This window comes from Emydura macquarii, unplaced genomic scaffold, assembly GCF_026122565.2.
Source record: "Emydura macquarii macquarii isolate MOO-44397 ecotype Brisbane River unplaced genomic scaffold, CSIRO-AGI_Emac_v2 contig_767, whole genome shotgun sequence".
NCBI lineage: Eukaryota > Metazoa > Chordata > Testudines > Chelidae > Emydura > Emydura macquarii.
Window position 1 is genome coordinate 1148078 of NW_027130904.1, and position 12437 is coordinate 1160514.

The 12437-nt window shown below is 42.8% G+C and overlaps 1 long non-coding RNA gene across 1 annotated transcript in view; it reads left to right on the forward strand.

The window, feature by feature from the left end:
- Nucleotides 1–12437, forward strand: part of LOC137149554 (uncharacterized) — a 47267-nt gene that overhangs the window by 26738 nt on the left and 8092 nt on the right. Inside the window, exon 2 of the long non-coding RNA XR_010918800.1 lies at nucleotides 4995–5098. This is a non-coding gene — a long non-coding RNA (uncharacterized lncRNA). The remainder of the gene's footprint in view (nucleotides 1–4994; nucleotides 5099–12437) is intronic.

The following is a 12437-nucleotide window of genomic DNA, read 5'->3' on the forward strand; positions in this document are numbered from 1 at the left end:
TGGGGGTGGGGGGTGTGTATATGAATAAGGAAGGCATTGAGGGCCCATTTTGGCAATGAGAACTCATAAGGTGTTTTTTTTTAAACAGTGCTGTGACGTATGGTTGTTATAGAGCTGTAGATGTGTGTTGGTGGTAGGTGAAAATGTCATGTGCTACACAGAAATAAAGAGTGCATGTTGTTCTCAAAACTGACTTTTATTATTAAACACAAAACAGTTTACAATGCAAAAAAAACCTTGAGGGGGGAAAAGTAGTGGGGGGAAGTGCCAGCTATGACAGTTGTGTATAAGTCCAGCTGTCATTCTCATAGATGTCTGAAGGGGTGGAATGAAGGGGGTAGCGAGGATGCTCCGTGAATTTGGAAGGAATGTGTTGGGGGAGTGCAGGGACAGAAGTTCTGTTGCAGCTGAAGGGCAGAGCGAGCTTGCATTAACTGTGTCTGTAATGACACTATTGTCTTTAGCAGCTCTGTCTGCTCCTCCATGGATTTGATCATGTGCAGCTAAAATTAATTGGTTCTCCTTCCGTTCCTGTCTCCATCTTTTGAGATTCTGACATTGATTGTCTCCAAGCCCTTTTCTCTCTTTTAGATGTCTCAGAGGACAGGAGGAGTTCCTGAAACATCTCCTCCTGCTTCTCCGGGGTTGCTTCCTTATCAGCCGGAGGCAGTCAGCTGGTGTAGGGGCCTTGGCTGCGAAGGTCATATCCGGGTAAAAACAAACAATGAACAGAAGCATTATTGTAAGTGCCCTAACAGTATACATTAATTACTATGACACACACCTCATTCTCAGGATCTCCCTGCTCAAAGTACAGATCCTTGATCAGCCTGAGAATGGTGAGTTTGGGGGGGGGAGAAAGCCATCCAAGTAGGTCAAGGTTCTGGGTGGGTGGGTGCTCGCTTTGGGCATGAGTGCAGGTGATTAGGGAAAACAAATTTCAAATTCTGCCACCATTTTCCACAGGCTGGGGTCATAGAAGCAGATATCTCACTCCTTAGAGTCAGAAAGGATGCTAGATGCGTCTCTTCCATGCCAGTTGCTTCAAACCGGGTCCCTATGCTGCATGATTGTGCGCTGCTTTGGTCCCCGCTCACGTGATTGCCAATTGGCACAGGAAAGTGTCCTGCAATGGGGGAAGAAACACAGCTGCTCTGCCGAGGAATCTGAGGCAGAGAATCGGGAGTACCTCCAAGAAAGTTTCCTAGAGGTTATAGAAGAGGATACCTGCAAAATCTCAGTGTGCATTAACGTGCTTCTCAGCCATACTGCTTAGGTGCGCAAGGGAATGGGAAAGCACATGCAAACACAGCTACTCCTGTGCATTTCTATCCCTTCAACTACCTGCATGTTTTAGCCAATCTAATGACCCCCAGGCCTTCTGTACACAAGCAGTATCAGCTTCCAAACATTTATCTGAGCTCCCCTCTCCTGCAACCAGGGCACCTGAGCTCATGGGCTAGGGCTGGCTATAGCCTTCTGGGGTCAAGAACAGCTCCTGACTCCCAACCTCAGCAACCGAACTGCTCCTCAGCTCTGGCTCATCCTCCAACTCCACTTCCTCATCGATGACCTCTTTGTTGGGGTTGAGTCTGGTGGCCCCAGGACCGCGGCGGTGTCTATGGGCGTCTTGGAAGTGGATGTCTGGTCACCTCTGAGGATGGCTTCCAGCTTTTTGTAGAAGTGGCATCTCATTGGCTCCACACCGGAATGATGGTTTGCATCCCTGGCCTTCTGGTAGCTCTGCCGCAGCTCCTTGATTTTAGCTCGGCACTGTAGCGCGTCCCACTCATAGCCCTTCTCTGCCATGGCACAAGAAATCTGGCCATAGGTATCAAAGTTCCTTCAGCTAGAGTGGAGCTGGGACTGCATGGCTGACTCTCCCTAAATGCTGATCAGGTTCAGCAGCTCCGTGCTCCAAGCGGGAGAGCGTTTGCTGCGTAGAGCCACCATGGTCAGCTGGAAAGATGAGATGCAAGCTCTCCACACCGACCAAACAGTCGAATAACCATTTCAAAACTTCCCATGACTTTACAGGGGGAGGACTGGGTGGCTGCAGAGCAGCAGAGTGCAAACGGCTGTCCAGAGAGGACAGGATTGGAATTGTGGGACATTTCCAGAGGCCGTTTACCATGACATAAACATTCAGCAGTGTCTGCACTGACGCTTTTGCGACAGAAGTTGGGCAAAAAAGGCTCTACGCCTCTCGTCATGGTGGTTTTATTTGGTCGACAAAACAGGGCAGTTCTGTCAACAAAAGGGTCGTTGTAGTGTGTACACGAGGACTGTTTTGTCGACAAAAGCTGACTTTTATTGACAAAACTCTAGTGTAGACCAGGCCTGAGATGAACTATCTTTCAAGGTAAATACTGAGGCAGATTCAATATGCACTTCTCAGTTCAATGTATCTCAATGTTGTCCTCGACCAAAATCTGTGCCTGCATATGGTACTTATGATTAGCAGACACACAGCTCTATTGCTTTTGATACTTCTGGTCTCAAAATTTAGTGTCTAAAGTGTGTGCATTTCACAATCTAAAGCTGATATCCTCTGCCAATGAAGTATTTCTCCTCTGAGGATCTGGCCCTACTAGTTGATGCATGCTTTATTTGTTTTAGACAGCAGCAAAAGCATGAGGTTCAGCTATGTGGTTTTTGGTGAAATCTTTTGTAGACTATTGTTGTCTGGATTAGTGTAAGCACAAAGTTCAAAAGAGTCAGATAGGCATCCCCAGGTATGAATGTGCATTTGCAGTTGACCTTCTCTGTGGTTTAGAAATGGGACTGGAAATCTTTGGCAATTAGGCTCTGTGTTCATGTACTTTTGTTCCTCTCCATGATCTCTTATTTGAACAAATACATTCTATTATTGCTAGTCAAAACAGTCCAAGGAAACCAAAATCAAATCAGCTCCCATTTCTTATCTCTCTATACTAACAGTCCCTACCTCCCAGTGGGATAACACAAGGGATACCACTCAGTTCCACTGCTCTGCACCCAGCAGAACATCGAATCGAATATCCTGCAGAAGCCAGACTGTTGTAATTCCAGCCAAATTCTACCTCCCATTATACCTGTGCTCACAGGGCTCAGGCCTTCTGCCCTGCCCTTCAGACAGCCTGCTAGGGCTGCTCCACTAGGCTCCATATGCCGCTCTTACTGAAACTCATCCCAAAAAGACTTTTTTACAGAGTAGAAGGGTTATTCAGAAACTTTAATGCAACGACAGGCTGTATTTACATCTCAGCAGATTCCTTGTGACCGACTGCCACTTGACACAAAAGTTGATGAGCCTCCTCTCCTTCCATATGCAGATGGGAAGATCTGTGTGGAGGATCTCTTCTGTATGTGGATTTGTGAGGGAACAAACTGGTCCAGCATGATTATCATTTCATGAATCCTAGTTTGGAACACAAGTGCATCTATTTTAGGTATATCCTATAGAGGTCACTGCAAACTCACTTATGAAGAGGCAGCAACATTGTGTTTCAAATAGAATCAATGTTAACATTAAATATAGGCTGAAGACTCCTTATGTGTCTCGAAGCAATATTTATACCTCATGCATGTTTGTAGAGTGACAAATGAAAATGCATACATAAGTCCTACTATAACAGAGAGCAAGGCATTAATAAAAGTTATATTTTCAACCTGGTTTTTCTGTGAAAGAGAACTTGATTCTAGTACCATGCACGTTATTCTGCATTTTATAGTTTAACCCTGTACTCTAAATTAGAATAAAACTCTCACATCTACCTTGTATTTTCCTCCATTTTAAGGTGGGCCAGCAAATTTTCATAGAAAAAACATAATAGATTTCTATGAATTGGCAAAGGTGGTTGGCAAATAATTTTTATTGTGTTTAAATCATGTTCTAAAGTGTGCATGTAATGTTTTTTTAAAAAACCTGAAAATCACAAACCAGCCTGGTTTCACCATTAATGGCTGGGTGCCCAGGTAGACAGAATGAGGTAGCATGTTAGAAAACAGACTCCACCTTAATAGGAATCTGTGATTATTTTTATTCATGGATTCCCCCCACCCCCCCAAATGTATTTAAAGGTCTGGAGTACAAAGGGGGAGAAAGGGTGTAAGGAGCATCTTTCCTTCCATGCCAGTGCCTTAAGTATAAGACCATCCTTCTTATTACACAGGTCTACATCTTGGGGTCCTTTTCCAGCCCCCCAAATTATTAGTGGAGAGTGCATTTTGCATCTTCTCAGAAAAAAACACAAAATGAGCACTGCAGTGCATTCCAGCCTGCCAAGAAGAGTCCTACCCATGCTAATAGAGAACACCTGGTGGTAGAATTGATCCAAGAGTGCTGGGGAGATACTAGAATGAAAGGCATCTTAAAAATAGCTCATGTGAAGCTTTGATGTGGTAGTGCAAGTAGAGGGGCAAAAAGTCCAACCAAAGCAGGAAGAAATAGGTTGTTTTTTCCTTTTGGGGGGCCTCTGTCTCCCTTCTAAACGTGCATAAGTGCTGGAACTAGAGGTGCGGGGGAGGAGGAGTATGCTGCCGCACCCCCTGGCTTGAAGCGTTTTCCATCATACACAGGATTTCTTCTCAGCACTCCCACTGGATCTCAGCACCCCCACTGTACTAATTGTTCCAGAACCCCTGTAGTCCTGTATCTCTGTATTACTCTCCACTGTTAAGACCGAAGCCCATGCCACCTTGGTGGGGGAGGATTAGGATGGATTCCCTTTAGAACCTATCCACACATTTCCTTACAAGTCTAGTGATATGTGTATTAAACAACATGAACTACTTCCCATCTTAGGGGTTAAACATGCTTTCTCTACAATATCCTAAGCATCTACTATTCTAGGAAGCCAGAAACTCAGATCAGGAATGAAATTCAGGTCTTCTCTGCCTTTAATGCAAAGCTCTGCCACTGGGCTAGCAGGATCACCTGGCTTCCAATGTTGTTACTGTAGAACAATTTGTATTTGCACAACAGTATTACTATTGACTTGTTTGTATTGTAGGAGAGCCCAGAAGTCTGTCGGTTAAGACAAGACATCAAGTGGATGTAACAAACGCGATGGGAGAAATGGGGAAGGGAAGATGAGAATAACAGCAATGATAACAGGTGGGTTACATAAACTGGCAATACTTGGATGGTTCCAGGACACTTACATTTTCATTATATAAATATTTCTCAGTATATGCATAGCTAAACTTTAAAAACTTTTGTAAGATATTTATGTAGAGCCATTTTATAACAGCAAAAGGTCAGTCCAGAATGTATGTCATGCTTAACTGTCAGGCAGAAAATTAATCCATTGATTTTTATAGTTGCTGTTTGAGCTAATCAGTCCCCCTCGTCTGTGTATTGAGGGCGGCATATAGAATGAAACAGATTAATCTCAAAATGGAGCTGATGTTATAATGGTTGCTCTGTCTTGAGCTGAATAATTATAGGAACCTAAGAAATCATTTACTGATCTCAATGTGGCATGTAACACACAAGCACTTAGGAATTATAAATGCAATATAGTAACCAGAGGCAGAGGTGGCAATTTGTTCCATGCAGTTTAAACAAATAGTTAGTAGTTTATGATTTTTAAAAGCCCACAAAAACTGATTGACAAGTCAAGTGACTTCCAAAATGATTTGCCCAGTGTGGAAAGAGAGGAGAAGGAGGTGAGTATTAAACTACTTAATTCTACAAAACCAAGAGGGGAGCTGTTGCCTTTGAAGCTGTTGATTACAAAGGTGCTCAAGTGACTACTGTGTGCAGGTTTATTGCTTCTTGCTGGCTGAAGAAGCACATAACTACTTTCAACTAGTCTCCTACTCCCCAACCCGATGTAACAATGCACTCTAGCACCACCCTATCAATTTTTCCATGGTACAGCATTGAAAGCTGATAAGTAACAGAGATTTCTTATTTGTATTGCAGTAGTACCGTCCTAGAGGTTTTTGTTGCCTCTATTTACACATGTGAATCTATGTACACATGCGATCTGAAAACCCACAAACCTTGAAAGAGGTCAGATTTGGATCCAAATTTTAGAGCTAGGGCACATCTCTCTCTATGGGCTCAATCTTGCAAAGAGCAGAATGCTCTGGCCCTAGTCCAGCAAAACACTTAAGCACACGCTTAGCTTTGAGTATTTCATTAAAGTCAAACTACTTTTGGCTACTTATGCAGGTCTTAGAAATGTTTCATTGTAACAGCTATATATTGAGCTGTAAAATGGCAGAGCTGGAAATAAAAATAAATAAACAGCAGTAGTTGTAAATACTGGCATTTGCTACTTAACATACAGCATAATGGCATTAGTTTGTTTTGCTTTCAAAGGTAAACATACTTTTTATTTTATATAAATAATTGGATAGTAAAGTTGATTCCATTCTTTCAACAGCTAAATACTTTTTTTAGCAAGTCCAAAAACTCCACAAAGCATACGGGTTTTTTCTTTTTTTTTTTTTTTCTTTTTTAATCTTGAGTAGTTAGAATCATATCAAAACTTTGTCAATATTGTATAAGTTAAGTGGATGGTAGATGGGGCTATTTTTTTGTGTGTATGTATCTTCCTCTCTATAGGCTGAGACATATTGCTTCTCTTGAAAAAAGTTAGTTTGTGTTGAGGTATTTGGGTGCTGATAAGTTAATGTTTGTTCTTTGCTAAGTAAATTACTTTAACAGAGAGAAACAATGCCATGTACCTAACAGCTATTCAGATTCTTCAGTTTTCCTATTCATAAAGATCTGAATCTTTGTACTCAAGTTTTTCCAAAATAAATTGCGTATCTCAGGATTGTGCAACAATAAGCGTAGTTGGGTTTGGCACACACAAGGCGTGCTCTAGCAAACATCACTTTTGCGTACAACTCCAGCAACAACAACAAAAGAATTTGTTTGGTTACAGCTTCCCAAGCATTAAATAGATTAGGCTAGTCCCTCCCCTCTGTATAGGTGTAGTTGGAGGGAAGGAGACCTCATTAAATCACTAGGGCAGGATCTCAACCTATTGCTTGAGAGCATTAGCAAGCTTTTTTTAAAGGTAACCTTTAACAGACTTGCTACTGTGGTGTTAATGTAAATGAACACTCTGAAGAATGGTACTCATCTAAGCACGTTCTCACCTAAGACTCTGAAAACCAGAAGCTTTCATGGAAATACAGACTTCCCCAGTTATAGTGAATAGTGGATTAATTAAGGCCTTGTTTACACTCACGCTTGTGCCAGCAAAATTTATATTGCTTGGGTGCTTTTTTTTCCACACCCCAGAGCAGCAAAGTTTTGCTGGCATAACTGTGAGTGTAGACAAGGCCTAAGAATTTCTTTTACAGTCAAACTATAGGCTTAGAAATTTTAAAAGGGGCTTTAACTCTTTAATCAAGTAAATTAAATGCTGGAAAACTAAATTGAGCAGGGATGAGAACACACTTCTAGCAATGGAGAGAGCACATACAGAAATGTGTAGGGCCAAATTATCCCTTAAGATTTGTGCTCCCACTCCCATTGAAGTAAATGAACTGTGTGTGTATATATATATCAGAGAGCAGAATAAAACAATTTAAAGCAAGGCCAATCCCCCACCCCCACTCCCTTCATAGTTTCTTATTTACAGCTTTTAAAAGGATTTTAATTCTCTCGTAGTGGAGCAGGCCATGAAGTTTTGGGAATTGTAGCTGACTACATAGTGCATGCCTCTGCCCTATAATTCCATAAATTAATGCAAAAGAATGACTGCTAATCAGCCCAGAAAATTATCTTCCCACCAGTACACTAGACATGAACTATTACACTAGAAATCAACCTATTGAAAATGACGGACCCATCTTGCTCTCTTTACTCTGAACCTGATTTTCCACAATGTTACTTTGCATTGAGTCAGATCAGGCACGTCTGAAATGGATGTGGAATGTGAAAGGATACCAATTTTGCAGCATTATTCCCTGCTCCCCCATCAGTGGGGGCTCTAGAATTGAGGACTGCAGGCTGGTGTTGGTAGAGTTGAGGATGAACTGCCACCCATCAACCAACATACTTCCTTCCAGAGTTGGCAGAGAGCCAACTCAATATCTATGTCTAAGGACACATCTCCATGCCATTTGGAGCTGAGAGTTTTTCACAAGGTGACCAGCCAGTGGAATATGACTCCTGCAGGAGCAGTGTTCCATGGGAAGGTGATTGTTTGGGCATAGGCATTGCACCTCTGCATGGATGACTCTGCCCTTCATGGTCTTACCAAGATCCATGCAGATCTTTGAACGTTTGCATGTTTAGGGAGTTGAATCCCCTGTCACTTTGGGGGATTTTTTTGCCCTTTAACATGCATTTTCTGGACCTTAGTGCTTCCTCGGGCAAAACTTCCACTGATTTCCAGGAATGGACTATGTGTATGTATATATCTATAATAGAATATGAAAAAGAATTTGAACTCCAGAAAGTATGGTTAAAGTCTGGAGGAACAGAAACAAGAGAAAACAGAAGTCAAGCCATGTGCATGCCCAAGAGGTGATTAGAAAAATGCTGGTGTTCACAAACAAGAAAAGTGGGTTTCAGTTTTGCACTTATCAGACATACGATCTCAGGTTGCTGGGGCTTACACAAGAAATCATTATTAATATGAGAAGATCTTAGTATAAGACGATCAAATGTGTTCCATTTTATCTTAGCGGTTCCTTCTAATGTTTCTGTGTGGGCTGTGGGAAATTACTTTCCTTGCTTCTTATTAAAGTTGTAATCACTGTACTATATGTAGTATTATTTTCAGTAGTGTTAAGGCAACCTATAGTATGGGGTAGGATGAATTCATGCTGGCTCTTGGTATTGAAATCAGAACATACAACCCCTTTGGATTGTAATTAGGCATGTATGACAGAGTATAAAGTTACCGTAAGTTTTGCCAACTCTGATGAAAGCCTAAGGCTATGTCTACGCTGTAAACTTTGGCTGAAGCAAGTTATGTTGGCATAAATCTACTGCACTTAGTATGTCGCTTGTGTGTATGCATGCTTGGCTGCTTGTGTCAGCTCTGTGTGTACTTACCAGGAGTGTTTGTGTGGTGCACAGTGGATAGGCCCCAGTGTACAAGTCACCACCGTCCAGTGCACTGTCACTGTTTTTGTCAATGCATGGTGCGGCAGAAACGAGTTGCACAGGGTTGACTGGGAGAAAGGGGTCAAGTTCGTGACATGCAATTTTCTACATACCATAAAATCATCCATATCCCATAACTTTTGTGCCTTTTTTTAAAAAAGCCATGAACCTGCGTGGCCCTCCTGTCTGTCTTCCATCTTGGATGGAATCCTGGATGCTGCATAGCTGTGCACTACTGGCATGAGCATTGCAAACACAGGCTGCATTATCCTCCAGCATTTGCAGAGCCTCAAGAAGACCTGCATCAGTGGGGAACAGGACAATTTCATGGAGGACAGATAGCTGTGAGACATAGCAAAAAACAATTCAAGGTTGTTGGTGGAGTTCCTGGGAAAAGGGCCAGATGGTGAAGCACTGTTTCTGGGCTCGAGAAACCCCATGGACTGGCGGGATCATATCGTAATGCAGGTTTGGTATGATGATCCGTGTCTGCAGAACGTTTGGATGATTGAGGCTACATTCATGGCTCTGTGGGCCGAGCTCACCTCAATCCTCCATTGCACCGACACCAGAATGAGAGCAACACTGACAGTAGTTAAAAAGTGGCAATCACACTGTGGAAATTCTCAATGCTGGATTGTTACCGCTACATGGGAAATCATTTTGGAGTTGGAAAATACTCTATGGGGGCTATTGTCATGTAAGTGTACAGGGCCATTATTAGTCTCCTGCTACACAAGACTGTGACTCAGCAAAGTGCAAGACATAGTGGATGGATTTGCCGCAATTGGATTCCTGAACTATGTCGATGCGATAGATGGCATGCCTCTCCCTATTTAGGCACCAGTCCAACTTGCCCCAGAGGATATCAACAGAAAGGGCTTCTTTTCCATGGTTATGCAAGAGTTGTGAACCACCAGGGCTGCTTCACTGACATCTGTGTTAGCTGGTCACAGAAGATGCATGACACTTCTATCTTTAAGAACACAGGACTGTTCAGAAAGTTGCAGACAGGGACTTTGCTTGTGGAAATCTGCATGTTAGGAAAGAATGTTGAAATCCCAATAGTGATCCTGGGGGAGTAGCCTATCCCTTGCACTCTCTGCTCATGAAGCCATGCGTAGGCCATCTTGACAGCACCAAGGAAAGATTCAGCTACAGGCTCAGCAGGTGCAGAATGACAGTTGGATGTGCCTTTGGTAGATTGAAGGAATGATGGCATTGTTTACTCGCAAGATTGGGTCTCTGTGAGAAAAATATCTCAATGGTTATAGCAGCCTGCTGTGTCTTCATAATATCTGTGAGGTAAAGGGGAGGACAGCCACTCCGCTTCCAACCCAGTGGCAACTTTTCCCCAAGTTTGAACTGCCAGACACAAGAGCTGTTAGAAGAGCACAGCTGGAGCTATATGGCTGAAGGAGGCTTTGAAAGGGTATGTTAACAATGAGCCATAGTAATGTGTTGTGGTGAACTGCACTGTACCTAGGGTTGGGATTTATGTACCCACAGCTAGGCACCCAATTACTGTACCAGTGAAGACCAGGATTCAATTTCTTGAATGCAGAGCTATTTATTGAAAAGCAGGTATCACAGACAAACAGAAAGGACTATACAATGCCTCTCCTTAGTAAGCCTCAATTTCCCAAGGATAAACCTTCAGTAACTATGCTGGCCTCACATAGTATCTTGATTAGTAAACAAAACCAGTATAGCTAACATTCCTAGGTGAAGACTCTCTCTTCATTCTTCCGGTTCCCTCAAGTATATGGTCTATTTTCTGAGCCCTTCATAGGGGATCTTGGCTACTCCAAAGCCCTCTGCTCTATGGTCCCTTGTAGCAGGGTCTAGGCTATCCTGAGGCCCTCTGGTCTCAAAGTCCCTCTTCTGTCCTACAGTATCACCAGCTGCTTTGGGTATATGCGCATATATAGATATATAAACTGATTTTTCCTAATATTTATCCCCCTCTTCCCAAAGGAGTCACATGTCCCCAAGATATGCAAAATATACTTTGCTAGTATATCATCTAACATATAATCATTAATTCATAATTTGGGAGTGGGGTACAGGGATCAGCTGATATTCACTTTTTCATTAACTACTCACCCTGGGCACCTGATATCACGTTTTTCTATAGGGTCAGTTGACCCAGGTCAGTTAGTCCCAGATTCACCATTGCACACCTCCGCGTGTACACACTAGGTGAATTGGCCATTGGCTGACCATGACCATTGGTCTTCCACATCAGCACAGCTGCATACACAGGACCTGGACAAACATTCGTGGCTCATGTTGGTGCCAAATGCAAGCTTGGCCTTCTCAGAATCCTCTAGCACTCAGGCTCACCAAACATGTCCATTGTAATGTTATGTAGTGATTCAGCACTGTCCCAACACCTAGCCCTGCAGTTTTGGGGACAGTTAAAAATTGTGTAGTGCTTGGTGTGCATCTATGCAAATGCTTCTATTTAGTTTTGTGGTGCTTGCTGTATGTTTATATATATTATACTGTTTGTCACAAATCCTCTAAATTCTGTCACACTGTACAATTACAAATAAGTGGATGCTTTCAGCATTGCTAGGCATTCTGCAGCACATGTTGTGAACTAATAAAGAGGAATAATGTTCCAAGGAATAGAGTAATGTAACCAGTGGAAAAAATTTGTGCAATTTAAAAGCAAATACATTTCAAACTTAATAAACTAATGGAACAGAACTTAATAAAGGAAAAGAACATTCATATCTGTTTTGGCTACATGTACATTGACCTGTGAAAGCCACGGTTGCTGTATGTGAAGCTGTGGCTGTCCTTATTGTCCGCTGCTGTGGAGCAGTACGGGTAGGGACTCTAGGACCTTTCTCCTGTCAACTCTTTCCTTCTCCAGGTAGTTGGCAAGATTCACCCTCCAGGCTCTCTGCTTATGCTCTGGTGCAGCACTGGCCTTCAGGATCTCCTTGAACTTGTCATCCCAAATCCTCTTCTTTCTCCTCCTCATCTGGCTCAGGCATTCTATGGGAACTCCTTAAGCCTGCTACAGATAAAACACAGAGGTACTATTGTCAGTATAGTCACAATGGAAAGCAAAAGTTAAGGTTCGGAACTTCCTTCCTTTGCCCCCCAAAGTTTTAAACAAGACATGCTTGTTGACACTTCTGCTCCAGTGGGCTTGTGCGCAGCACACTCAGAGCACCAGCTGTGGTGAGTGTGGCCCCCAAGGGTGAGGGAATTGCTTGGTTACATGAAACTGAGTATAGGGCAATGGTACTGAACACTGGCACCATTTTCCACAGGCGGGGATAAGTGAGATATCAGCTGAAATCCTGAGGGTAATAAAGGCACAGAGTACAGCTGATGGTGACATTCCATAGCTGCC